Raw genomic sequence first — 26,981 nt, 5'->3', positions numbered from 1 at the left:
AGAGTGGTTGAAGCTTGCTCCTAGATTTCTAGACCTGACCTCCACTTGGTCCCCACAAATAGACCTGGACAGTGATCAAGGTATTTCAGAAAATAGCTCCAACACTGACTCTCACACCCAAATTGCTCATCCCCTCCATTAGCCAGGCCTATACACAGAGCGTATGCTTGGGGCAATACCAATCAAAGTGGGGAGGGGAGGAGGAAAGCGAGAGGGACTGATCACTGTTCTCTCAGAATAAAGTGCTCTACAAACCCCACAGCTGTATGCACAATGGTGGCGTGAACCTCAATCCACAAAAACTAAGATGGAACTCTAGCCGGCCCTATATACTTGGGTCCCCAGTTTGATTAACATGTGAACTGGTACTGTGGGTTCAATGTGTCTCTCAAAATTCGTGTTGGAAATTGACAACCCAATGCAGCAGGACTTGGAAGTGGGGCCTAATGGGAGGTGTTTAGGTCACAAGAATTCCTTCATCACAAAGAAATTAATGTTATTATCCCTGGAGCAGACTTTGAGGGAGTTGGGTTCATGATAAAAGGAGGGGTTTGGCTCCCACTCCTCTCTGTCTTACAAGCTATCTTGTCCTCCCCTCCTGTGCCATGAGATGACATAGTACCAAGGCCCTCACCAGACATTAACATCTTGATTGTGGACTTCTCAGCCTCTAGAGGCTCTGAGCCTCCAGTTAATCTCAAGGACCAAATAGCTGCCCTACCACAGCCAACCTGTAGCCTCCCCCACACTTTTGGTCCCTATACCACATGTGCAGGCAGCCCTGACAGGGTGTCCAGAGACAGCACTGCAAACCACACTGCTTTTACAGGAAATAAAGGTATCCTAGGGATTTATGCATACCTAAAAGGCTCTTCAAAAAAGTAAATACACGTATCCAAGGGGTAATATGGATTTAGGAAACAGCCTTCCCTTTCAGCTCATTCCCCATTGATTGAGGGTTAACAGCGAGGCATTATTAGTTTAATTTCACAGTCTAATCAGTTTCCTGCTTTATTGATCGAAGGACTTGGAGCAATTATAATTTTGTGAGGCTGAAAGGGAAAACTCTGGGTGAAAGGCATAAAGCCAGGTGGCTCTCTGAGCTCTGGGGCCACACAAGGGAACTCCTGGCTTGGTCTTTCACGCAGCTCACCTGATGAAGGTCATGATCCAAAGGCCCTTCATCCCACACACCTCTCACTGGCGAAACTCAGAATACAGCGGTACATCACATCCCAGGGGAGCTAGTTATTAACTAGCAATAGAAATGATAACCAGCCTCAGAAACAGCCTCTCTCATCAATGATGCTCAAGCCTAAAGCCCCCTCAAAGGCCACTCTGAGCCCCAACCAGCCTGGGGCCTCATTGTGAAACACCCTCCGTCAGCAGGGCCCCATCTGTGCGATGGAATTTTTTTTGTCACTTTTTCAAATCAGAATAGAAACAATTTTTAGTCTATAATTATCATTTCTTTTCTCAACAGACAAATGTTTCCTTTTAAATTGTAGGGCGGAAAAAGCAAAGAACAACATTTTAAACCAAAAAGAAAGACTAAAATTAATTTCCTTTTTGCAGAAAAATAAAATAGAGTTCTAAGAAGCCAGGGTTTTCTTTTTCCAAAAGAGCAACAAATGCAACAGCGATTTCTTCCCCACCATTTATGCACATTTTTGAGAAGCAGGTCTCAGAGAGAAGGTGCTGACTGGGTTTGAGTACCAGTTTCTGTAGTCCAAGGCTGGGCAACAGCTCTCCTGGAGGAGTCTAGGCTGCTCCGGGTGTCTAGTCCACTGTGGATAGACTACCTGAAGTCCTCAGCACAGGGAACAGGCTTGAGATTTAGGTCCTGAGAGTTAAGGCCTGAAGTCTACCCATTGCCTTTATGGAGCATTGAGAATGTGAGCTCACCACCTAGTCCCTCACTTTCCTCATCTCTAAACTGGGAGCAGCCATCATTTCACAAGGTTGTTGCAAATGAGTTTACATACAAGCTACTTTGTCTAAGTCTGAAGCATTGAACAAAGCCTGATACTTCGATCATACAGGACTAACCAAGACTCATTAATGAGGCGCCAGCTCTGAACTCTGAAGCCCAGCAGCTTCCAAGTCCTGAGCAGATGCATCCCACATAGCAGGCATCTCAAATCTGCAGGCACCCTGCATGTATGCACAGAAGAGCTACTCACAGACATGCTCAGGACTGGTCAGAACCCAGCGCCTGCTCTTGATCACTAAGGGCTGCCCCATTAGAGGATGAGCGGGCCACAGTTTAAAAGCCCCCCAAAGTCCCACGTGGCTAGAGACTGCTCAGATGATGGAGTAGAAAGGCAGGAAACATTTTTTTTCTTTTTTTTTTTCCTGAGCAAGGAGTGTCCAAGGTCTTAAGAATTCAATGCTAAGGAGTGAGACTTCAGAATGGGCTGCCAAATGGCCAAGGTCTCCTCACCACTCCTATCCTCCAGCCTCCTCAATATGTCCACAAACACATTACACCAGTTTTGGTGGTCACCTCTGATCCAGCCAGCCTAGCCCTCAGCAGAAAACCCTTCAGGGGCTCCCCATTTCCCAGACATATGCTGGTCAATGCTCTGGAGGTAGTGGGAACCAAGACAAACAAAAGCCACTCAGACCTTCATTAATACCATTCACCAGTATTGGAGATAGAAATACTTCTACTGTGGCCATTCTGAGCTACTAACAGGATGGCCCTGACAGTGGAGCTGGGAAGAGACGTCAACGATGGGCTCTCAGGAGTCAGCAAGTCCCTGTCCCAGCTGACCACGTGTGGAAGGTTCACTTGTAAACCAGGAGCAGGACTGAGGAAGACGCTATGGGAAAGCAGCTGCAGGGCTGTTCTGTGACCAGGAGGGCCCCAAGCCGCTCTGGCAGGCAGAGAGCAGAGTGGCCACCAAGCCACCATGCTCTGGTCTCTCTGCTTTGACCTTCCCAGGCATCTCCCTGCACCCTAACACCTCTGGCATACATGCCTTTTCACACCTGGCACCATCTCCATGCTTACCTCTTATGCGTCTACAAAGTCCCGGGCATCAGCCTCATGCCTCCCCCTGCTTCCTGATCACACTTTGGGCTGTCCCTCTTCCAGGCCAAGAGAGGCTCATCTGCCTCTAGTACTGCCCTTCCCACAATCACTGACCATACCTGTATGCCCTTCAAGGCTGCGCTCTGCACCTCCTCCTCTATGAATTCTCTGGATGGCCACAGCTCCCTGCATCTGTTGCTAATGAGCTCCACAGTGCACACAGGCACGCCTCAGCTTGACTGCATACTCTATGCACCTTCCCGGTAGAACAAAGACTCTGGAACCTTCTATTGCACGACTCATCACTCCTCAGAGTGGGGCTTCTTATTAAGATTCTTCAGCACCCCTGCCTTTCAAGGAAGCAGAGGAGGGCAAGCCTTAGTGTTCGTCCAACATCTGTACTTGTAAGGACAAAACGACTGTGGACCCAAGCAAGGATCTCAGTGATGTTACTTGCCATGGCCAGGCAAAACCAGAAGCATGGCCAAGTTATACCAGGAAGCAGCTCGGTATGAGCTCCAGGCTGCAGTCAGACTCTTCAGCAGAACAGGCGTGGCCTGGGACAGACAAGAGACACTCTATCGCTGTAATGAGCCCAACAGGTGGAAAAGGCAACTGGGCATCCTGTGCACCTGATCGCTTTCTAAATATAGTCAGGGCCTGGCTCTGCAGACTCCCTCCGAGTATAGGCAGGGGCTGGGCTCGTGGCTATTCTCCCACTAAGTTGCAGAGGTAGGAGGCATTTTCTTGTACCTTATCTAACCCAGGCATGGCTGACACTGGACCTCAGACTCAGACATAAAAACTCCAGACCAGGGCTAGGGCCTGGATCACTGTTCCCTTAGCTCTGTCCTACTGCCTGGACAGAAGGATCTGTCTCTTGGCTGCTAGGTCATATGGAAGAGGCAAGTAGACAGGGCATGAGCAGATGCCAGAGGGCATTGAGCACTACTGTTTTTTTGGCCAAGGGATCTGGGTACACAGACATTCTCGTCGGACCAAGGCACTGACAGCATCAAACAGAAATGTCATGCTCTGTAGCCATGTGGTACAGCAGAAAACAAGAAAAGAAGAAAGGAGTCCGTTAGGCCAAACCCCACAAATTTCCTCTGTCCTCCTAGCCTGCAGGCTGGAGGCAAGCAGTAGGCAACAGAACAAAGGGAAACTTCTTCTCTTCCAGGCACAGGCTTGGCTCTAACCCACACCTTCAGAGCCTGAGTCATCTCGGCTTCTTCCCTCTATCCTACGTGTCTAGACAGGAATACTTAGCTCCCAGCACCTTGAAGTCATGTGTTTGGTCTCCCTTCCCAGCACCAGCACCTGGGATTCTCAGCTGGCTCAGGAAAATCTTTTATAAACAAATTACATTCATTAAAAGTAGTATGAATTCTAAACCAGAAAGGCAGCAATTTCTGGAGATCCCTAAGTCCTCCAGCTGGATAAAAATTACAGAGAATGAACATACCTTCCAGCCAGATCCCTAGAAAACAGAAATGGCCCCCTCCCTCTTTGGAACAAGTCTTACAGCTCTGGGGACATACCTGGGAACTAGAAAGCTTTGTTTGCCGTAACATTTCCATACCAACTCTGCCTTCCTCTCACTGTGAAACCTTCAGAATCTTTTTGACTTTTAAACCCAGCTTTCTTGTTGGAGCTTTGGAAAGGGGACACAGAGCACTGTTTGTCCTGAAGAGCTGGCATGGCTAGTGAAGTCACAGAACGCAGCAGGGAGGTCCCTTCTGCTGCCCTGACCCTCCACCCATCCTAGCCCCGCTTTAGCTGGAGGCCACAGACACCCGGCAAGCATGCTCCTCCCTGCTTGGACAGTGCCAGATCATGTTGCTGAAATGTGACTCCCGCCACCCTGGGCCACCACCCTGGTACTTTTGCAAGCACAGTCACCCACCCATGAGCTGCAAACATCCGTCACCGTGACTCAAAGCTACTCTCCTCAGTACCTCTCGATCCAGAGCAAGAAGTCAGCACAGCATCTTCAGACCAATGCCTCTGTCTTCCCCAGAACTCAGAGCCAAAGAGGCAAGTCCTCCACGCCTGTGCCCCTACTATCTCTTCCACCCACTGGCCAGCTCTTTAGTGGAAAGAGATGCAGATGAGGAGCTTGGCTCTTGGGTTTAGGCAGGCTCTGCCACTGGCAAGACCTGCCCTGGCAAGAACTCCCTTTACTTGTGTTAAAGACCTACTGAGAGCTAGGAGCAGGTTGCTCACACCCATAATCACAGCTACTCAGGAGGCTGAGATCTGAGGATCCCGGTTCAAAGCCAGCCCAGGCAGAAGTCTTTGAGATTCATATCTCTAATTCACAACCAAAAAGCCAGAAGTGGGGGCTGGGAAGGTGGCTCAGTGGTAGAGTGCTTGCCTTGCATGCCTGAGGCCCTGGGTTCGATTCCTCAGCACCACATAAACAAAAAGAAAAAAGCCGGAAGTGGCATTGTAGCTCCAGTGGTAGAGCACTAGCCTTGAGCTGAAGAACTGAGGGACAGCGCCCAAGCCCAGAGTTCAGGTCCCACGACCGGACTCAAAAAAAAAAAAAAAAGCCAGAAGTGGAGGCATAGCTCAAGTGGTAGAGAACCAGCTTTGAACAAAATCGCTAAGGGACAGCATCCAGGCCCTGAGTTCAAGCCCCAGTACTGGCATACAAACACAAAAAAGAAAAAGTACTGCGGAGAAAAAAAAAATCCTGCATGGGGAAGAGCCTTGGAAGAGTGGGAAAAAACTCCATCATCGTTGCTGAGGAACACTAAAAGTGTTCAGAGAAGCTCCTAAGCAAACGGGGCCCAGGCCTGCCTCCGCCAACCTTGTCTTTACGAGATAAGTACTTACTTCAAGGTTCCTGTTTCCTCTTTGGTAAAAGGAATTGCAGAAGCATGCCAAGTTCAAAGCAGCACAAACAGCGAATAATCGTTTGGAAGAGAAGCTTGTTGAAATGAGTCTTTGCTGTGGACAAGGTCGGCTGGCAGGCTTGGCCCATAAATCACTGCGCCCTCTTCAGCTTACTGGCTCTCACAAAGAGATGAACTTGGCTGTACTTCGACATTTTCTAGCTCCTACCCTGTGTGCTGCACACAGTAGGCTTTTAGTCATTGTTTGCTGAACTGATTCCCTGCAGAGGCAGCTGGAGAGTGAAGCTGGGAGTATAGCTATGTCCACCCAAACTACAGAGTCACTACACAGGGCCCAATCAAGGGACAGAATCCAAATCAGCCTGGCTTCCGTCTGCAGCAACAGGGCAGCTCTTCCTGACAGCCTCAGCTGAAAGGGATTCTGGGGGAATCCTAGGAAGGGCACAATGAATATACTTGCTGTATTACATTGCAGGAGCGATAAGATGAAAATTTTAGGAGTTTCTTAGTGACATTCCTTCATTCTTATCTGTTTTTTCCTTCAAATCAATGGTGAGACCCCCTAGTTTAGCATTTATGTCTTTTGTTTTTGAATGGAGAAAGTATCATAAATAAAAGAGGTTGGGAAGCTTACTCTGGAAAACATCTGTGCTCTCTTGTCTCTCTCCTCATGATGAGATATGGGCCTTCTACTCCTGACCTACCCATGTCACCGTGCTACCAGATTGCTGCTGGCACCTGAGCAACAAATGTTTTGAATTAGGAATTCGCTGAACAAAGCAGAAATGGATGTTGGTAAAAGAACCAGGAGAAGTCAGATAGGCAGTCCAGAATACCTCTGTCCCCACCCAAGGACCACAGGTTCTGGAAGACATCTTCTCCTCCCAAAATAACTTCCCTGCAGACAGATGCAAAGCCCTAGCACAACTCTAATACTATTCGTGTCGTCAGCAACTTGGGGACGGCAGTCAACACAGTGGCAAAGTCAAGCCCACACATCTGTGCGGAGGTGTTACCTGTGTGGGGCAGGCTCACCCTGTGTAAGCCGTGGAGGATGTTGGATGGGTTGTTGCCTGTCCATTTGATGATGTATGGAACCATTTTACATCTATAAATTTGGCTGAGATTGTAGATGGCGCTACTCCATCTGGAAAGCTGACTCTAATGTCAGGAGTACAAACTACATATTTGGACTCAGGGTCCAAATTAGAGGGGACAAAAATCTTCTTCATAGAGAAATTGCTGAGTTTCTCATCTCACACTGTAGGACTCTGAGCCCCTTTGGAGACATTAGCTCTCTCTGTGGGAAGAGAATTGAAGAGACTGCCTTACCTTCCCACTGAACTTGGACACTTCTCCAACCTTGCAACAGAGCATCCTATTTTTCCTGATTAGGTTTCAAAAAGGTTAAAGTTCTCCAATATGCCCAGAAATAAAGTTATCCTTGGGGCAGAGCACTTGCCTAGAGTAGGTGAGGCCCTGGATTGAATTCCTAGCAACACATACACACACACACACACACACACACACACACACACACACACACACACACACACACACACACACACACACACACACACACACACACACACACACACACACACACACGACGGAGAGAGAGGGAGGGCAGGAAGGGAGAGGGAGGTGGAGGAAGAGGAAAAGGGAGAGAGAAAGAAGAGGAGAGGGAGGGAGAGAAAAGAATAGCTATCCTTCCTTTATTCCAAAAATAGCCATAATTTAAGGCTCAACTGAATAACAAACCAGCCAAAGGACATCACAGAAGCAGCTCAGGGTTCATAAGAAAGCTCCAGAATCCTCAATTGTAGTTCAAGAATGCTTCCTGTGTATTCAATTCTACCAAGCAGGTCCACAGTGGGTGTGGGGGTACTGTGTTTCCAGGCAAAAAACAAAGACTATAGCAAATTTAATGGATGAAAAGAGGGAAGAGGCAAGAAGAATATAGAAATCAGCAAGCTTTGGTCATTTGGTTCAGAGGCAAACAGCCTAACTACCTCTCTGGGACCCACAGCATCCACATATCATTGCATTATAAACACTACTATGAAAGCTGTAGGCCTGTTAAGAGAGCAGGCTTTGGGTTTCCACAGAGCCTCATGTCCTGGCTCTGACATATATCATCTGGGTGCCCTTGAGCAATCTGATTAAACTTTTTGAGCTTATTTCCTCCCAAGAAATGGGGACACAAGCCATTCTTCCTCTTAGCTCAGAGAGGAAGCTCTGGTAAGGCATTAGTGTCTGGGACACAGAGGATGTCCCCTACATATCCGACATGCGAAAAGAGAGTAGGATGGGGGAAAGACTTACCCTACATGCTTAAAATTGAGGGCTTTAACAGGGGTAAAGAGGACAGAGAAAGGGAGAGGATGGGACTGTGGCTATGGGAAATGAAGTCAGGCACAGCCTGTCATCTCTATTAAAACACCTTCCGAATTCCCAGGGGCTTGACACATACCTAACTCCTGCCTCCTACAGCTTGGCTGCAGTCATTTGCAACTCCATTTAGCGATGAAGGCTCTTGGGCAGGAGTGCAGGTTCTCTCCAAAGGCTGCACAGCTTGCTAGGGGGACTCATTCTTTTGTGGCCGCATGACAGCAAATGGGCCTAAAGTGCAGGATATGCTGTGGTGTCAGTGAACCAGGGAGCCCCAGAGTTTGAAGCTTCCGTGAGAAATCTGGGCACTAGAGATGTGCGGCATGGTTGAGGGGGAAGAAAAACTCTACCTGGAAATTTCCAATGGAAGAGTCTCACTTCTAAGAGGTCCACATTAGAGCCCCTTTCTTTCCTCCTGCAGAAAGGAGGAGGGTTTGGGCCCAGAAACTTCTCCAGAGATGCTTCTGAATTGCACAAGGAGTCATCCTGGAAATGCTTGCATCAGACCCCTCCCACCTCACCCCTGCACACCACCCCACTCTTCCATGCAGAAGAGAGGGACATAAGCACACAGGATACTCTACTATAAACTCTTCACTCTCTGGGTTGTGCGCCTGACCTAGGGTAAGTGAATCAAAATATTTACAAAAAAAAAAAAAAGAGAGAAAAGTGAAGAAGACAGCTCTTTCTAATGTGAGCTGTAACCAGAACCGTATACCAAAATGACCATAGTAGAAGCCCTATATACATTGTGAACTGGGTTGATGATAATGTAACATTTCCAGAAATAATATTCAGGGAGGAAGTAGAGATGAAAATGGAAGGAAAGATGAAAATGGATCAGATATTCAGGGGTCTCAGTACTATGACTTCTGGTTCCTCTTGCTGAAATGCAGAAGTATCTATAATGAAGTTTTGTGTTCGCCTAAGAAGAAAGATATAAAAGAAAAATTAAACTAAACATGATACAGCTATACAAAAGTATTTCTGTGGTACAGGAGTGTGTTTTCCCCTGAGGAGTTGTGTATATCCGCAGAAGGGAAAGACTTGTGCAATGAATCATCAATACCTGCCCTTCCCAGTGGGTTCTGATAGAGCCATGGTCTCAAAGTTTGGGACAGAGTCCAGGGAAATTCCAAGAGTCTCTTCCTTGGATTCTAACACCAACAAATATGTAGTGCCTTGTTCTCACTGTCTGCCTCCCCACAGTGCAAGAGGCTTTGTTTCTATTTTCAAAAGCAGTCAATGAATCTAGGAGGCTCCTCAGACTCTTTTCCCCTTCCACCCTCCCACTGTGCAAATCAGGCAACGGAGGTCCTGGAAGTCTCAAGCACTTTCCCCTCATCCTAGGAAACAGCAGAGGTTAAACTGGACACAGTAACACCACAATGTCCCTCTTTGGGCTATTGTGTACTTCACCAGGGCTGTATTCTCCTAGGGTGAGTATTTACCTTTGTGGAGACTGGGAAGCCTTCCCACTCAGCCATCCTGCTCAATCTGTGACTCCCTTTGCTGGCCTCTTTCCTGGGTAAGTGACACACTGAAGGAGTTTATGCTGACACTTCCTCTGCTGATGGCCCCCAGGTAGAGTGACACCAGAGTTCTGGGCTCAGGCCTGGCTCTGCTCTGGCAAGGCTTGGGATGGCAGGTGGCACAGCAGCTGCCTGGAGGCCATGGTGGACTGGCCAGCAGTCATTGGATACCACAGAGGGAGGCCCTCTGGGGCTGAGCTAGTAGGTGAGAGTGTCTAGAGGAGGAGCAGGCAGGGGTCAGCGACCTGGGAGTCTCCAAGGCTGTGGGGGGCAGGGTGGGGGGCTGGGGCTGGCTTGCAAAGAGTCCTGGATGGGGATCTGGGGAGTGGATGGGCTCAGGCCTGAGAGCAGAGGAGAAGGAGGCCCCAGGGCCAGGGTTTGGTTCCCCAGGAAGGCCCGTGCTTGCTTTGTACTGCAGTGCCTGCTCTGAGCTCCAGGAACAGGCTCCACAGAGCCACCGAACAGCCTTGAGTCAGACAGTTCCCTTCAGGCCATGGTCTGTGCAGGATCCTACAGGAAGCTGGTTTTTGCATCCCACCTAGCACAGCAGTGGCCCTTGCAAGGCTCATAGACTAAGCCTTTTCCCTGGCTTTAGGGCCGGCTGGAAGAAGTCACTTAGGCAAAGAAAGGGTTCTTCCAGAGATCAAAGAAGACAATGGCTGTTTCTGATACCCTCTTGGGAGATGGTTACCTGAGTCATGATATAGGGACAGAAGAAGGGAGGAGACTTTAAAGTGGAACCAGAGTCTGGATTGCCTATGGAAGGCAAGGATGACAGCACCCTGGGACCAGGGACTTATGCTGGGTGGGAAACTGTGGTCTGGGCCTAGTGACAATTGAAACTGAACAGTCAGGGCCTTTAGGGGAACAAGGTGTGTCTCAGGCCTCAGCACAGACAAGAAGGTGCTCAGATTCAGGGTATGGTACCCAAGGAGAAACAACAGCTGGCTGTATGGGTGCCAGAGGCTCCCTGGAAGAGATGACAGACCCTGGGCCCTGGCAGAATTTCCAGTTGTTATTCTAGCCCAAGGAGAGGGCAAGAAGCATAGGCCAGAGTAGGAGATCAGGCTCAGTTAGTAGAGGGCACTAGGCCTGAACATCTGGGACTGCTGCAGGAGAAGAGAAACTCCTTTCCTTAAGATACATGCTCTTGAGCTCTAATCCCTGTGGCAGGAGACTGACCCTCCCAAGAGCACTGCCAGGCTTATCGCCCGCTCTTCTATTGTTGCTTCTTTCATACACACACACACACACACACACACACACACACACACACACACACACACACACGTGTGTGTATTATATTAAATAACACACATATATACTAAATAAAATTAAAATGAGCCAGAGGAATGTACTCTTGGAATGTTCTGCAAGGGTGAGAGTAATCTGAGTGAAGCAGTTACAGGCCACTGCTTGCCTCCTCCATTCAAGATCCACAAAGAGGGGTTGAAAAAGGGAGTTTCTGGCTTGAGGGTCTTAGTCCATTCTAGGTAAATCCTGTATAAGCTCCTGAAAAGTATGGGTATATACTGGGGAAGGCTTTCTCAATAATAATAACACCTGCTTTTCCATAGTAATAATAGTGAATAACTATGATCACTGTTTCTCTACTACCTTTCTGAACAGTTATTGTGACTTGCACATTATCTCATTTAATCCTCATAATATATAAAAAGATTACAGGTAAAGCAGACCTTTCTCTGGGAAAGCTGAGAAGGGTAACGGACTTTTTTCTTTTGGTGGTACTGGGATTTGAACTTAGGTCCATGTGTTTGCTATGCAAGAATCCTACCACTTGAGCTATGTTCCTAGTCCTTTTTGCTTTAGTTATTTTTCAGATAGGGTCTTGTGATTAGTTTTTGCCTGGGGAAGGCCATGGACCATAATCCTCTCGCTTCTACCTTCTGAATAGCTGGAATTGCAGGTATGAGCCATTGTGCCTGGCCCGAGAGCCAAGATTTGAACTTATACATCCAAGAAACAAAAACAATAACAAAAACAACAAACTACCTCATTTTCCATCTCATTAACTTTACAAGACTCAAAGACAAGACTGGGAAGCTACAGTATATTTATGAGAAGACAATTTTGTATATATGTGCTTTTCAAATGGCAGGGGAGAGCCAGACAATTTTCTACACTGGAGCTGGTGCTTGAACTCAGGTCTAGGAATGAGGGCCCCCCGGTGGCACACGAGCTCTGATGACACACAGAGTCATGGACATGAAATACACATTAGGAAGAACACACAAAACCCACAACAGTTCCTGCTCTGCAGAAAAGTTGAGTGAAGACTCTGGAAAGGCCAATCATTTCTAATTTCATATTAATTAGGTCCTTTAATTTTCTCTAAAATTGCCTATGCTTCCAAGTTTTAGGAAAAAAGACACTAACAGATGGCCATCCTCAGGCTAGAGGGTGGAGACTGAGAAAGGCCATTGCTCTACCACCCACTTTCATGGTAACCATGAGAGCACACAATTTTCTGGGCAAGTCCTTTCTATGGGCTTCATGCCTCTGCACCATGAAGCAGTAACAAAGGGCCAGCGCTGCAATTTCTGTGTAACAGGCAGGCTTGGCAGCTAGGTTCCTGCTCCCAGGACCTTGGTTACCAGCCTATTTGAAGCCATTCTACCTCCCCTTCTCTAGGGCCAGCTGTCTACTGGCTTTGGAGCCTCTAGCATGAATGCTACACTGGAGATATGGTTCTACACCCAGGGCATGGGTACTTTCCATCCTTGCCCTACTCCTGACCAGACTGGAAGAGCTTGGTAAGCTGGGGTGTGTCCACTAATCCCTCCTCAGTTTCTCCAGTGTGCAGTCCAGGCTGGGACCAGAGTCATGGTGGATCTGCTGGTTGGCCAACTGGCCCAAGTGTCCACTTTGTAGGCCCTCTTTCATGAGCATCATGAATTCTAAAAAGTCTCCCAGGCAGTCAGCTGTAACTCAGAATGCACTTTCCCGAAAGACAAAGCCATCCACAGTCCCAGGGAGTCAGGCTGGACCTCAAAGACTGATATAGTCGTTATCTAGCTTGCTGAGCCGTGACACACAAGCCTGAATGACATGCATTGTCCCTGGAGGGCCGTCAGTGTGCACAGGAAGAGGAAGAGAAAGGACTGTATCCACTATTGGTGCTGTTGATGTGCCTGGCCAGTTTAGTACTGCTGTGTGTGTGTGTGTGTGTGTGTGTGTGTGTGTGTGTGTGTGTGTGTGTGTGTTTGTGTGTATGTGTTTGTGTGTGTGTGTGTTTTAAATGGAGTAAAACAGATTTGGAAATCATGCATTAAATAGTGGAAAGTAGAGTCCCTAGAAGTGAGGATCTCCTGGAAGTAGATCACCGTTTTGACTTCTCTCCATACTTCTGTTCAGCCAGCCAGGTGAGAGGCTTGGTAGGGAGAATCACATCAGACTAAACTCAGGCCTAGGAGCCCCAAAGAATCCTTCTAAAGTATGGAGAAGCATGAGGGACCCTGTGCCCTGTGATCCATTTCAGCGCTTATCAATGCCAGGGCCTGGGTGATTAGATTAGAACCATAGCTCCCCAATTGCAAATGATCCATATCTCCTTCATAAAGCATGCCTGACTGGTGCCATGCTATGTGGGGGATAACTATCAATCAGAAGGTCAGAAAAGGCTCCTCCTGTGTCTACTCATTGACTAGATCGGTCACTCTCTGAGCTTCCCTTGAGGAACATGTGCTCTGGGTTAAGACATTGATGGAGGTTGTAATTCCTTACACCAAATTCTCATTCTAAACAATAGTTCAGGGCCTTGGAGAGACCCGGGGTGAGGGGAGGGGCTGGGGTCTGGCTGACAGGCTGGGTGAGACATTTGTCTCTTTCTATGCAGAAGTGCGGCTCCACTGGTGTGCCATCTATGGAGCAGCATACAATTATAAATCATTTGGTTCTGAAATAAACTCTACCCCTAAGTTTTATTTGAGCATTAGTGTCAGCTCTATTTAAAGCCAATTCACAGAAGGCCTTCTGTCTGCTAGGCATGGAGCTGGGGCCTGGGGCTGTGAAGACAAGCAACACAACATTCCTGCCTTTAAGGGGATACATTTTAGACTTGTTCTAATTGTTATTACAGAGAAACACAGGAGCTGTGGAGTAGAGACAATGCTAGCCCAGGGTTAGAGCTATAGTCAGTAAAGGCCTCCTGGAGGAGGTGGTGCCTCTTCCAGAAAGGGGAAGCTGGGTGAAGAAGGGGAAGAGTATCCTGGGCAGAGAGGAAGGACATCTTTAGGGACAAAATGAAGGTAGGAATGGTGCGCTTGGGATCTTGGAGGGACTTGGGGTAAATCTAGCAAAACAAGCAAGGAGGGGGAATGGCATCAAGACCTGCTTCCAGACACCAGGCCCTAGAGTGGGACAGAGGAGATAGAATACCACGGTGGGAAGTTCAGAGGTAGTCTTACTGAGAACCAGTAAGGATCCTTCCTAGAGCCAGAATGGTAGAAATGGACAATACGGAAGAAATTGTAGAAATATTCCAGAGATGATTTGGGTAAGTGTTGGCAGATGATTAGCTCTCAAGTTCACAAATTCATTAGGTGCTGTTGGCTCATGCCTGTGAATCCTACCTACTCAGTAGGCTGAGATCTGAGGATCATGGTTCAAAGTTACTCCAGGCAGACAGAAAACATTCTCATGGGAGACTCTTATCTCTAATTAACCAGCACAGATCTGGAAATGGAGGTATGACATAAGTGGCAGAGTGTTAGCCTTGAGCAAAAAAGCCAAGTGAAAGGGTGAGAATCTAAGTTCAAGCCCCAATACCCACTCTACCCCCCCAACAACAGTTTCTCTGTATGCCAGGCTGGCACTGGGGTTGGGGTGGGCATGTCTAGGATGGACCCTGGTTTATAGGCTTGAGTTACTGGAGGGTTAGTGCTGAAGTTCTGTGGAGGTGGAAGACATTAGGGGAGTAGGTTCAGGGAAGTCCTTACTGGGAGTATAAGAACTTGAAATACTTTTGTTTCCAGGGTCGGGGAACGAACCAAAGAAAAGCTACATGGGCAGAGGCATGTGGCCTATGTCAAAGACAAAGACTTACTTTAGATCCTCTTTTTAGAGTCCAGAGGTTTTGAGTTTGGGGAATGACATCACCATGCCCCCAACATGACCAGCTTTCTAACAGCATGTTATCTATTTTAATAGCAACACCATGGATTCACCAGCTCTGTTAGCTGTGTGCTTATGTGTCCAGATCCTGGCTGTGCGTAGACAGAGGGGCAGACAGCAGAGTCAAGGAATTCTACCCTCATCTGTTCTTGGGTCCCTGATTTCACCCCTCCACTACAAAGATGGATGAGTATTTGTCAGGATGGGCTAACATGAGAGAAGACTTGCAGACATGTCCAACACAATTTCTAGGAAACCCACCAGCCCAGTTTCTTGCCTACCTACCATACACTGGGGTCCCTAACTCCACTGGCCATTTCTCTGATCAGGGCATCATGGTCCAAAGTTTCCCTTGTAACTGTCTTCTCTTGATCACATCTGTGGAGGTACCTGGAGAGCTCCAAGCACTGGGGAAGTGGAGAGCCTGGTACACAGCTCCTCAGATAGAAAACAGGCAATTGCATTTCACACTCCTCAGAGGCTCCCAGCCTCACTCCCTGGCAGCATAATTACAGATGCCTCCCTCCTTACAAACCCCTCCTACGCGCTGCATAAAGGAATACAATTTCTGGCTGTCCAAATTACAAGAGACCATAATGCACAAAAGCAATAAACACAGGTTCTAACAGCAATCAGATACCACTTATCGTAAACAATGGTTTTTGTGATTTATTGCATTTGAAGCAGGTTCAGCATTACTCCTTAGAAGATTTGGTTATTCTTGTTTTCAAGCAGAGTTGCCAACAGCCAGCTGACGTCAGACCAAATTGTTCAAGCACAGCAGATTTTAAAAATAGGGCCAACATGGTGTTAAGATAGTTAATAATAGAAAATTTAGGGTGGCTGTAGGCTGACATGAAAGTCTCTAAGATGGGGTCTTCTGGGGTTTGTGGGCTCCCTAGCCAATGCCTACAACTTCTCGGTGGGTCCTGGCTTCCTAACACAAAAGCATTCCTGATTCCTCCACTGCCTTGACAGACAAGTGACATGGGAGGGATGGGGAGATTTATAAGTCAAGGGCCCAAGCAACACACAGGCTTCATGCATCAAGCTGTTCAATATAGCTGACACTAGGGCCTCATTTAGCTCTGGGAGTCAGATATTGGGAGAGCAGGGAGAAGCCAAGCTCACACAATGCATTTGAGCAGAGACATCTGCAGCGATCATTTAAAATGAAACCTGCCTCCTTCTGGCATAAGCAGTCCTTTCTCTCCTGTGCTCTGTCCTAAGCAGGAAACAGAGGCCCAGCAGCCTGGCACAGGCTTAGCAAGCAAGGGTGACTGCCAGATGAGAACTGGAGTTTAACCATAGGGTTTGGAGAAATCTTAGGAATCCATTGACTATTGCAGCATTCCTGAAAGCCACCCCAGAGAGATCTGCTTTTTTTTTTCTTTTCATTTTTTTTTTTTGGTGCTAGTCCTAGGGCTTGACCTACGCACTGCATAAAGGAATACAATTTCTGGCTGTCCAAATTACAAGAGACCTAGGCACTGTCCTTGGACTTTTTTCACTCAAGGCTAATGTTCTTCCACTTAAGCTACAGCTCTACTTCTGGCTTTTTTTTGGTGGTTAATTGGAGATCATATTCTCACAGACTCTCCTGCCTGGGCTGGCTTTGAACCATGATCTGAGGACCATGGCATGAGCCAGCAGTGCCCAGCTTCTGTTTTAATTAATTATATTGGTAGGTTACTCTAAGATCATATGGGGAAAGTGGATTGCAGAATCAATCTTCTGATAGGAATTCTTCTTCTGAACATGTTTTTCCCTCCCCAAGTTCAACATTTTGATGATTCTATGTCACAGGTTCAAGGATGAGCCTGAGCCTAGACAGTAGCACAAGACCCTTGAGAAGAGGCATGCTGTCTGGAAGCATCACCCACCATCTGTTTGAAATCCTCACTTATGAGACCCATTGGGGTAAGTGACAATGGCCTGCCAACATCCTGCGCCCTGGGCACACCTCTACATCCAGGACTTGGTTCCAAAGGAAATTGGGGCCAAGTGAAGAGTGTGCATTGGGGACAAAGATGAAGCAGAGTTCCTTGTGTGTGGACAGAAAAGCACAGCATGCACTGTGTCACTTGAGCAAGCAGTTAGTTCCTCAAGTCTCCAGGGGCTGGAAGAGACATCCTTTAACCAAGACAGAGCGTCCTTTGGATTGAGAGGTGCATACACAGTCCAGCATTGGCGGGCAATTCATTTCCGTCTGAGAGGTAGAAGCTCTCTGTTCTTAGCTTGGAGCAGAGAGCAGAAAGATCACTGAGCTACAGAGATCATGATAAGGAAAATGGATTTGTTAGTGCCTACCAGTCCTCAGAGAATAGCCATGATATCTTGCTTATAGTAAGTTCTCATAACACCACTTGCCCAGGAGAGGGAGAAAAAGAAACATATTAATTGCTAACATTCATTACAGATCTATATTCTAGGCAATATTCAAAACTATCTTATATAACTAATCTATTTAATCTCCCTCCCTCACCAGTATTGTTCAATCACAATTCTTATCATTTCCATCTTAAAGATGGAGATACGAAAGGCACACAGAAGTTGGGTCACTTGCTGAGATCACTCAGCCTGTCATTATGTAAGTCCACAGAACTGGTGCTGGCTTCTGACATTTCTCTGCACATGCCTTTGTACCTTGAACCCTGACATCCTTCTTTCAGTATGGTCTCCTGTCATGTCTGCCTTGGCCAGGATCAATATATGTATAGGAAGATTGTTTTAGATGAATGCCACTTAAAACAAACAGTACCAACACTCACCTGCTGGAGTCAAAAGTCACCAGCAGTGCTTAACCACCCCCTCCGGCTGCTGTTCACCTGCTCCGTCTTCCCACCTTTCCCAGACATCTGTCCCTCTGGAGATAAAGTCTGCTCAGCCACTCGCCAATGCATAACATCTGAAACCTGCAAGGAAGGCAGCAAGCCTTTGTGGAACGTTGATGTGTCGGGCACCAAGATCATATCCCCAGTCAGCAAACAGGAGTTTCAGACAACTGAATTTGTTTTTAGATAAAGACAAAAGTGATTCATAGCTCAAAGATGCTCTCAACACTAAGATAAATTTTTATAAAGATCCTCATATCTTGTAGCATCCCTGCCCTTGTATTTTTCTAACCCTTGGCCGTTGGCTTGTCCTGAGCCACGCTACTAAAGATTTTGATTTCATGTCTCAGGAAGTGACATCCTTTTTTGTCCATTAAAATGTCTGTCTTAGCTGGATTCATGTGTGTAATCCTAGCTACTCTTGAGGCTGAGATCTGAGGATCATAGTTGGTAGCCAGCCTGGGCAAGAAAGGCAAGAAAGTCTATGAGATTCTTATCTCCCATAAACAACCCCACCCCCAATAAAAAACAGAACTAGAACTATGGCTCAAGTGGTAGAGCACTAGCCTTGAGCAAAAGAATAGCTCAGGAATAGCACCCAGACCTTGAGTTCAAGCCCGGGACTGGCACAAAACTTTTTTTTTTTCTCTTATCATAAAAGTATTATATAAAAGGGCCTCACTATAATATTTGCAACATGCATATAATTTATTTTGTTCAAACCCAATCCACCTACATTATTCTTTCTTGACTTTTCTAAAACAGCTTTTGGTGGGCTTCACTATGCTATCTTCATATACACACATCATGTCACATTATTACTTTTGTGTCCATATGAGTGGACCATATGGCATTTGTTTGTTTTGGGAGCTTGGCTTATCTCACTTAACACAATGATCTTCACTGCAAACAAAATTTCATTCTTCTTTATGGCTAAGTAATATTCTACTGTGCTATATAAACACATGTTCTTTAGTCATTAGTTGTTAGGCACCCAGACAGGTTCTATATCTTGACTATCATAAATAATGCCGCTATAAACATATAGATGTGCAGGTATCTCTCATATATTGACGTATATTCCTAATAGTGAGTGGTATGGTGGGGGTCATAAGGAAGGCCTATTTTAGGTTTGTTCCCCTCCCCCCCTAGGGACCTCTATGCTTTCCATAGTGGCTAGATTTATTTCCATTCTCACTGACTGACTGTATGAGCATTTCTTTTCCCCCCTCTACCCAGCATTTGTTGCTGTTTATTTTCTTGATGATGGCCATTCTGACTAGAGTGAGAGGTCATCTTAATATCATTTGATTTGTATTTTCTTTTTTTTTTGGGTCCAGTCGTGGGGCCTGAACTCTGGGCCTGGGCGCTGTCCCTCAGCTCTTCAGCTCAAGGCTAGCACTCTACCACTTGAGCCACAGCGCCACTTCCGGCTTTTTTCTTTTTTTCTTATGTGGTGCTGAGGAATCGAACCCAGGGCCTCAGGCATGCAAGGCAAGTGCTCTACCACTGAGCCACCTTCTCAGCCCCTGATTTGTATTTTCTTTATAGCAGAGGAATCTACATCTTTATCCAATGTTTTAGAAGCTTCTGAGGCCAGCAGGCTGATACCTATCAGCCATGTCAACTCCTTGATCTTGGACTTCTGACCTCCAGAATGTGAAAAAATACACTTCTGATGTTTTAGGCCTTCCAGCTTGTGCTACTTCATGGCGGCAACCCTACACAAGGAATACAGCATCATGGCAGGTATTTTGCAAATATGGTTTTTGTCTAAACTCATCAGTACCAAATTGTTTAACTGCCCTGCATTCTTCACTGGTCCTACCCCAGGGCAGTGACCTGCTGTTCCTCAGCAGCTGGCCAGAGCGTATGTGGCCGCCTGGCTTGAGAAGGCAGCTTGAGAAGGCATCTCTCAACAGTCCCACACCTGCTGGACCTTGGGATTCAGCCACCAACTTCTTTCTGAGGGCAGGAGCCACCCCTCCACCCCCAACCGATCTTCAACCTCTTGTCACTCATCAGATAGTCAGTAAGCTAGGTGCCAGATGCCACCCAGCTCCTGATGCCTGCTCTGAGAGGGCATGTCTGCCCTCCCAGCCACATAAGCCGGGCGTTATTACTTGTGAGGCTTGGCAATCAATAACCCTGCAGGCAGACCTTCGGGAAAGTGGCACCTCCGCTTGTCCCTGCCTATATCTGGGAGGTAGCCACATCAATAGGAAATCCTGATGGAGCCATGCTCACAGTGACAGTCCACTGCCACTGTTGGGGAGCTCACAGCTAGGGCAGGTCAAAGGAGGGGGCTCCTAGAACCAATCCCCCACATTCTGGGTACCGAACAAAAAGATCAACTCAGCATCAAACCATAGCAATTGTGCTGGCCACTGGTCATATTTCCTGGTCAAGACTTCTCCATTTTAGAATCACCTGTGGTGATGTGTGCCTGTAATCCCAGCTACTCAAGGAGAAGTGGTAGTAGACTCTCAGATCCAGGCCAGCACCCTATCTGAAAATCAAACCCAAAGCAAAAAGGGTAAGGGGATGCCGCTCAAGTGACTGAGTACTTGTCTAGCAAGCTTGAAGCCTTGGGGTTCAAAGCCCAGTACTATCAAAAAGAAAAAAAGAAAAGAAAAAGAAAGATTTCTTCATCTTTTGGACAGTCCAGTGGCTCCTCAATCCATTTTTCTGCCACAAAAACTAGAAATAAGCTTTTCTGAAGGCAGGATTTAAAGGCTCTCTCCTGTCGCCAAGCATGTGGCCTCACGCTGAATAAAGGGTCTTTAGGATGCTTCCAGCTCCGCCTTCTTCTCATTTCCTCCTCTCCTTGATCCTGTTTTCTCCCTGAGGTATGGGTGACTGTGCAGCCAGTGTGATTAACTCCACCGGGACTATAATCTCAGGAAGGAGCGGAATGGAAATCATTTTTGGAATATAAATCAAATAGGATTTCAGTTGAAGTTATTTAAAAGAAATTAATTGACTTGTACTCGCCACAATACACTGATAAGAGTTCATTGCCAAGTCCGTCAGGAGTAATGAAAAAACAGTTAATAAAACTCAGCTGTCAAAAGCAGCATGCAGTGGCTCTCCAGAGACATCCCGCAGCCCTGGGGTCACAGGGGGTGGAGCATACCAGTTTTCAGGGGCCAAGATAGGCTTTGCTCTATTTTTCTCTTGTGTAGGATTACTTGAGTTTTAATACTATAAGATTCTTAGGGCTGAGACTTTTTTTTTCCCAAGCTGCTTTGTATTTCTGCATTGCACCGTGCACATATTAAATCACAACCGAAGGAAGGATGTTGGCTAGATAAGAATGCTTTTTGCATTCTGTAGTTCATTTTCTCTTTCATTTGAAAAGCCTCCTAAGGAGATATTTCTCCTCCCCTTTACTGACTGAAATGACCTTAAGGCAGAGGGAGTGGCTGTCTTTAATTAAAGACATCATCGGCACTTCTCCCAAATCCATGGATGAGAATAAGTTATGAACTGGGGGGGGGGGGGGAGAACCCAACCAAACTGAACTATACACTCAATGGTGGGGAGGAGGGAAGGGGTAAAGCTCCCCTTCAAAATCCAATGTTAGGAACCCCGAACTTGGCAGCTAGCCCTATCACCATCCCCCCAACAACACTCACACGAATGCCACTGCACAATTCAGCCCATGTGTGTTTGACTTGCCATTCTCACGGAAGGAAGCAGAAATTACCTGTGTCCCTAGGAGTCAGCCCTTGGATACCTAAAGTACCTGCTTCCTGCCCTGGCCCTTTCCTTAGACAGAGAACTAGTATACTCAGGACACAAATTCTTCAATGGAGCTAGAACCAGTTATACATCAAGCACCATCTTTGCTTCTCATGGCAGAGGTGCAGAGGTATGGTTTTCACCTATATCCAGCAGATGAGGGAACCGAGGTACAAAGATAACTTGCCCAAGGTCACATGATAAAGGGCAGAGCTAAGATTAGAACCTGCACTCCAGCTCTAATCTGCCTTCCTCATGACAGGAAAGGACCCTGTTGTGCTTTGCTAGGCAATGCTTTATGTTAAATGTCCCTGCAAAAAGTGACAGTTACTGATAAATGGTTTGCTGAATGGCTTATATTGATTGAACCGGTGGGCTATGAGAACTTGGGGTAGAATTTCCAAAGTGGTCACGCCTGAAGAGTATACACAGCATAGACTCACAAGGCTCCTCGTCTTTGGATTTTGACTGCAAGGTGGACCTCAGCAGAGGTGCTATGGCAGGCTGTAACTGCAGATCTTCTAGAACTTTGCTGCTCCTCCAACAAGGAGTCTAATTACCAACTCTAGATTCTAGGTGGACTGGCAATTTGCTTATAACTGACAGAACAGAGCGTGTGACAAGGTGTGCTTTTTTGAGGCTAACTTATTTAAGCCAAAACAGATCTACCTGTTAGCTGGATCTTCCTCCCAGCCCTGAACTCCCTATAAGCGATGGTAGACAGCACCAGCAGAAGTCCAATTGGGAGGCCAGCATCAGCCCAGCCATGTGAGTAAAGATGCATCTGTGTACTCATTACTTTCATGTCACTATGGCCAAAAGACCTGACAAAAACAACTTAAAGAGAAGGATTTATTCTGGCTCATAACTTCAGAGGATCTCGTCTGTGACTGCTTGGCTCCATAGACAATGAGCAGAACACCAAGGTGGCAGGAACATGTGGCAGAGGAGAGTAATTTGGCAGACAAGAAGCAAACAGTACAAGACAGGAAGTGGCCAGGGACAAGATACTCTCTCCTCCAAGTACCTGCTCCTATGATGCACTTCCTGCAACTAGGCCCTACCTCCTAAAGATTCTAGAACCTCCTCAAACAGTGTCACCATCTGAGGATCAAGAATCCAACACCTAAGTCTTCTGAGGAAGGCACTTCATACCCAAACCATCATAGTGAAGATGGTCCCCTCTGAACTTCCCAGCCCTGTGAGCTATCCCCATCTGAGGTCTATAACAAACTCTTCTGCTGGGTGGTATCTGGAGTCTCCCCTCTGCTTTCTCTCTGGGTAGGATTGGAGGAGCCCTGGTTCCAAATCCTTGCTGGGGAGCTAAGAATGAGGGCTTGGCAGACAGGGATGGACAGCACCACAGGAGCAAGCATGCTGCTCTGGGTGAACTTCCACAGGCTGGAACCCAGTGAGCCCAGGATGGAGTGATGACAACTCCCCTGAGCTGCCTATAGACACACATTTTGGGTCTTCAGTTTGGGCTTCCCCAATCAAGAAGTAGGTAGTGTCACATTCAGAGAAGACATAAAAAAATGTAGATTCAAGGGTAGTAGTTTCTTCCCCGAACTCTACAACACAAAGTGACCTGAGGCCCTGGAGCTATGAGATTCCCAAGACGAGTTGCTGTTGTTGGGTCTAGCATAGGCAGCACACAGAGCAACAGCGGGAAAGATGGAAAGATGTTCACCTCCACTGTGACACTCTTCTGAGCCTGGTGCTGGCACAGTGGGTGATCCTAGTATCTGGTAGGCAAGGCCCTGACATGGGTTCTGCTCTGCTCTAACTCATTTGTTCCTCACATAGTCCACTGTGTGGGTCCTGCTACTTTTCTGCCCCTTGCATCATAAAGTCCTGAGGCTCATGTTTCTCACAAATGCAGTACTTGCACCAAGAAATCAGCAACTGCATGTGTGGGAACAAGAGCATGCCTACACATTTAGGAGCCTGTGCAGTGTCTCACGACTCTACTCAGAACCCAGGGTCAATCCTATGCTGGCATCAGCACAGCTATTTAAAAAAATCCTAAGGGCTTGGGTATAGAGGGACCTCTAGTATATGCTTAGCATCCTCCCTCCCTCAGATTCTACGCTGGGACTATTATGTAGCTCTAGAGGGGAGTGGTCCGTCCACCCTATAGGAACTGGGAGGCAGAGGGTGGAATGGCTGGACTCAGAAGGCAGACTATGTCTTGGGCATTCCATCTCTCTTCTACTCCCATGGTTCTTTTGAGCAGCCAGACTATTCAAGTGTGTGCTTCTGGGCGCTATCACAGGGTTACTACGCAAGTGGATCCAAGAGAGAAGGAGTTGGTGGTTCCTGGAGGAAGGGCAAGTGTGGGAGAGCCACTCTCAGTTGTGTTATACCCTCTGCATTTGGCTTCCTGATGAACTGTCTTCCTCTGTATCCTTTGGTGCATCACTGCAGCAGTCGCTGAGAAGGAAATAGCCTCGAGGACCCACACTCAGACCAGAGCAATCAGAGAGGTAGTGCTGGATTTCCTGTCCTTGACAAAGGGATGGCATGACAAGAAGTAATAAGTAATTGCTATCAGAGCGATAGCTCTCAGGGGATAGGGTCCCACAGTCCCTCTCCATGCAGAGATTCTCTCTTCATTGTAAGCTGGAGTGCCTGGCGCTTATTTTACTAAGGAAAGTTGCATGTGTGTGACAAAGAATCAAGCATGTGGTTGAAGGGTCAGCACACAAGGCTTCCCATTCCTTCAACTTCACTAAGAAATGCGACTTCGTTGTCTAATGGATGACCTGTGAACAAAGGCAAGCTGCCCAGCCTATTGGAAAATGAACCAATTCATGTCCATCTGGAATACATCTAGGCCTGCCCATCACTCCCAGGGAAGTTTGCCTGCTTTCTCATCATTTTTCTTAAAAGAGAAAATGAAAGGATTCCAGGGATTCTCAGCCTCAAGTGCTCCTGTCGCTGTGGGAAGCTGCTGTGCGGCTGCGTAATGAAGCTGTTCTGTAGCCCAGAGGCTGGTCCTTGTAGTGGGCTGCTGTCTGTGTGAGGAGGGAGGGCTGACCTAATTAGTCAAGCCAGTGGCTGCTTGGCATTAGCAGTGACAGACAGAACATCCTCTTCAGAGGCCTCCAAGCCTGGGAAGTTATCCTTGAACTGGGAAAGGTGTTTAGAATGCAAGCTGGGAGCACATATAGGTTGTATGTGGCCATCTCTCTCTGGCCTCTCTTCTAGGCTGCTCAGAATGCACCTGAGCTCCCAAATCTCATGTCTGCCCTTGGAAATGCTCTTTTACCTAGGCTATCCAGGGGCAGCCTCTTACCTTGTCTCTGGAACTTTCTGAAGGCTTCTGTTTGGGGATATCTAGGGAGTAACAGACCTGAGCTGGTTTTGAGAGCCTGTAGGGAGTACAGCATGGGACTGACTACCAGTGTACCGGCTACACTGAGAGCTACCCCACTAATGCACTGAGTCATCCTTCTTGAGGGATAGAGAAATGAAACCAGACTGAGCTGAAAGGGGGGGGGGGGGTAGAGGGGGGGAGAAGGGCCTGGACTCTCCCAGACAGTGAGGAGGGACCAGACATTCCTCTCCTGTGGCTGATCAGACATCCTAAGATCAAAATGACAATGGGGACCATGCTGTGGCCCATCCCAGTAGAAAGAACCTTGGAGCTCAGCCCCAGGGACACCCCCTTGGAGGTTGGGTAGGAACAATCCCTAGGACTTGGGACATTCAGGAGCAGGGTCATTGAAACACAGGGTGTCAACTCTTCCCTCAGTGGTTGGACCTCAGTTTCCCCGCTTGCAAAGATACTCGGCAGCAGCAGAAGATGAAGACAATGTTAAACACTAAAACTTCAAAAGATGAGAAATCTCAAACTCAGTGCACAAAAGGCTGGCAGAGGAGAAGATAAATCATCTTGGCAGAAGGAATGGAGAATTAGGAATGCCTGCTCCCAGGCTAAATGAAAGGCGGAGCCTCAGCATGGGCAGTTGCTGCCCAGCGCTTGCCCAGAGGAGGTTGTAGTTGGCTGCCTCAGAGGAGATCTGGTCGTGGTGACCACGGATGGATTGAAAACCCTAAGTGTGGTTACCAGGACTTCAGAGGGTATGACCTGCCAGATACCAGGACATCTTGAGTAAGATCCTTTCTGGACCTCCAGGTCCCTTACAGGTGGGATGGAAGCAGGAGACCCCGGGGGCAGATGGAAGGGCCAGTACAGATGCCAGCAACAACTCTTGGGTATGTTATCCTGCTCTGGAAAACTGCAGGCAGTGACCTCACCTCTGCTCCAAGTTCGTCCAAATGAGTGCATTTCTAGATCACTGACATTCATCTCTTTAAGTACTGAATATTAATTTTTAAACGCATTTTAATAATTTTTTGGATGAAAAACAGTTCTGCAATGTGTCAGGTCTTGTCTGACTCCTGCACAGACTACATGGAACAAGATTCTTCTTTGAACGACTGACAACTGTTCTGACGAAACATGTCACTGCCTGAGCTGGCCCTCCCCAGCCACCAGCCACCAGCCAGGGGACAGTGGCCTCCTTGTGCAAACCCTGACTAGGTAGGCCCTCAGGAAATGCCAGGAATATTATATGGCTTCTACTCTTGGGGCTCCTGGCTAGCTCCCAAAGTGCTTTTCTGTGGCCTTCAAAACTAGTTTATTCAATGGAGCTTGAACAAGAGGCTCCCCGTGAGGAGGCAGGCAGAGTGTGGCATTCCATAATTCATATGAGCCAAGAGGACAGGCCCCTTCTCCCTGTAAACAGAGACAGCGATGGGGGCAGAACGGTGAGTAGGACCTTAGGCCTGGAAGTGGGACTCAGTGATCCTAGGTCCTTTTTCTCCTTTGTTGGCAGCTACTGTGGCTCGGGGTTAGAAACTTTCCTTCCACCCTGTGAGCTTGGTTTATCCATCAGGGGCAAGAGGTGAAGGCAGCTCCTGCCAAATCAAGTAAAGGGGCCTTGTAGTCATCATGCTTTATTCTAGACAACCTTGTTACCAGTGGCAGCAACATTATGATGGGTGAGTATGAATTATAAACCATTGCTAGGACAACCATTGTATCTACAGCTTTCTCTGAATCTTCCAGGCTGAGTGCATAAAACCTACTAAGCATGTCCACCATTAGATAATCAAGCCATAGAAGTTATTCAAGAAGTGAACTCAGTGTCCTTACATCCAGTCTACTTGCTCAAGATGAGGGAACCAAGGCCCAGGCAAGGAAGTAGTCTACCCAAGGTTAGAGTCACATCAGAGGAAGAATGAGGAACAGGCCCTGGGCCTCTTGGATCCTCTGGCTAAGGCCTGTGATGAGATGGCACACAACAGCTTCCTGTTCTGATCTGCCTTCCCCTGCTGCAGCCCTGTGTGTTTTAATTGCTTATACCTTTCCTTCTCATACCCTGGGGCAGTTTTGTAAAGGGCACAATTGCCATGTTCAGACAAAGCACATATATTCTTA

At 47.3% G+C, this 26,981-nt stretch overlaps 1 protein-coding gene across 7 annotated transcripts in view; it reads right to left on the bottom strand.

The window, feature by feature from the left end:
• Klhl29 (kelch like family member 29) overlaps nucleotides 1-26,981 on the bottom strand; it is a 293,879-nt gene that overhangs the window by 161,663 nt on the left and 105,235 nt on the right. Inside the window, exon 1 of one of the 7 annotated variants that reach the window (XM_070025076.1) lies at nucleotides 17,726-17,746. The exons of the other annotated variants lie outside the window; for them this stretch is intronic. The gene's annotated coding sequence lies outside the window, so the exon portion shown is untranslated. Of the gene's footprint in view, nucleotides 1-17,725; nucleotides 17,747-26,981 lie in introns of those variants that run through there. 7 annotated transcript variants of the gene reach the window in all.

This window comes from Dipodomys merriami, unplaced genomic scaffold (genome assembly GCF_024711535.1).
Source record: "Dipodomys merriami isolate MVZ:Mamm:240054 unplaced genomic scaffold, mDipMer1.0.p SCAF_17, whole genome shotgun sequence".
Lineage (NCBI taxonomy): Eukaryota > Metazoa > Chordata > Mammalia > Rodentia > Heteromyidae > Dipodomys > Dipodomys merriami.
This window is presented reverse-complemented; position numbering and strand designations above follow the sequence as displayed.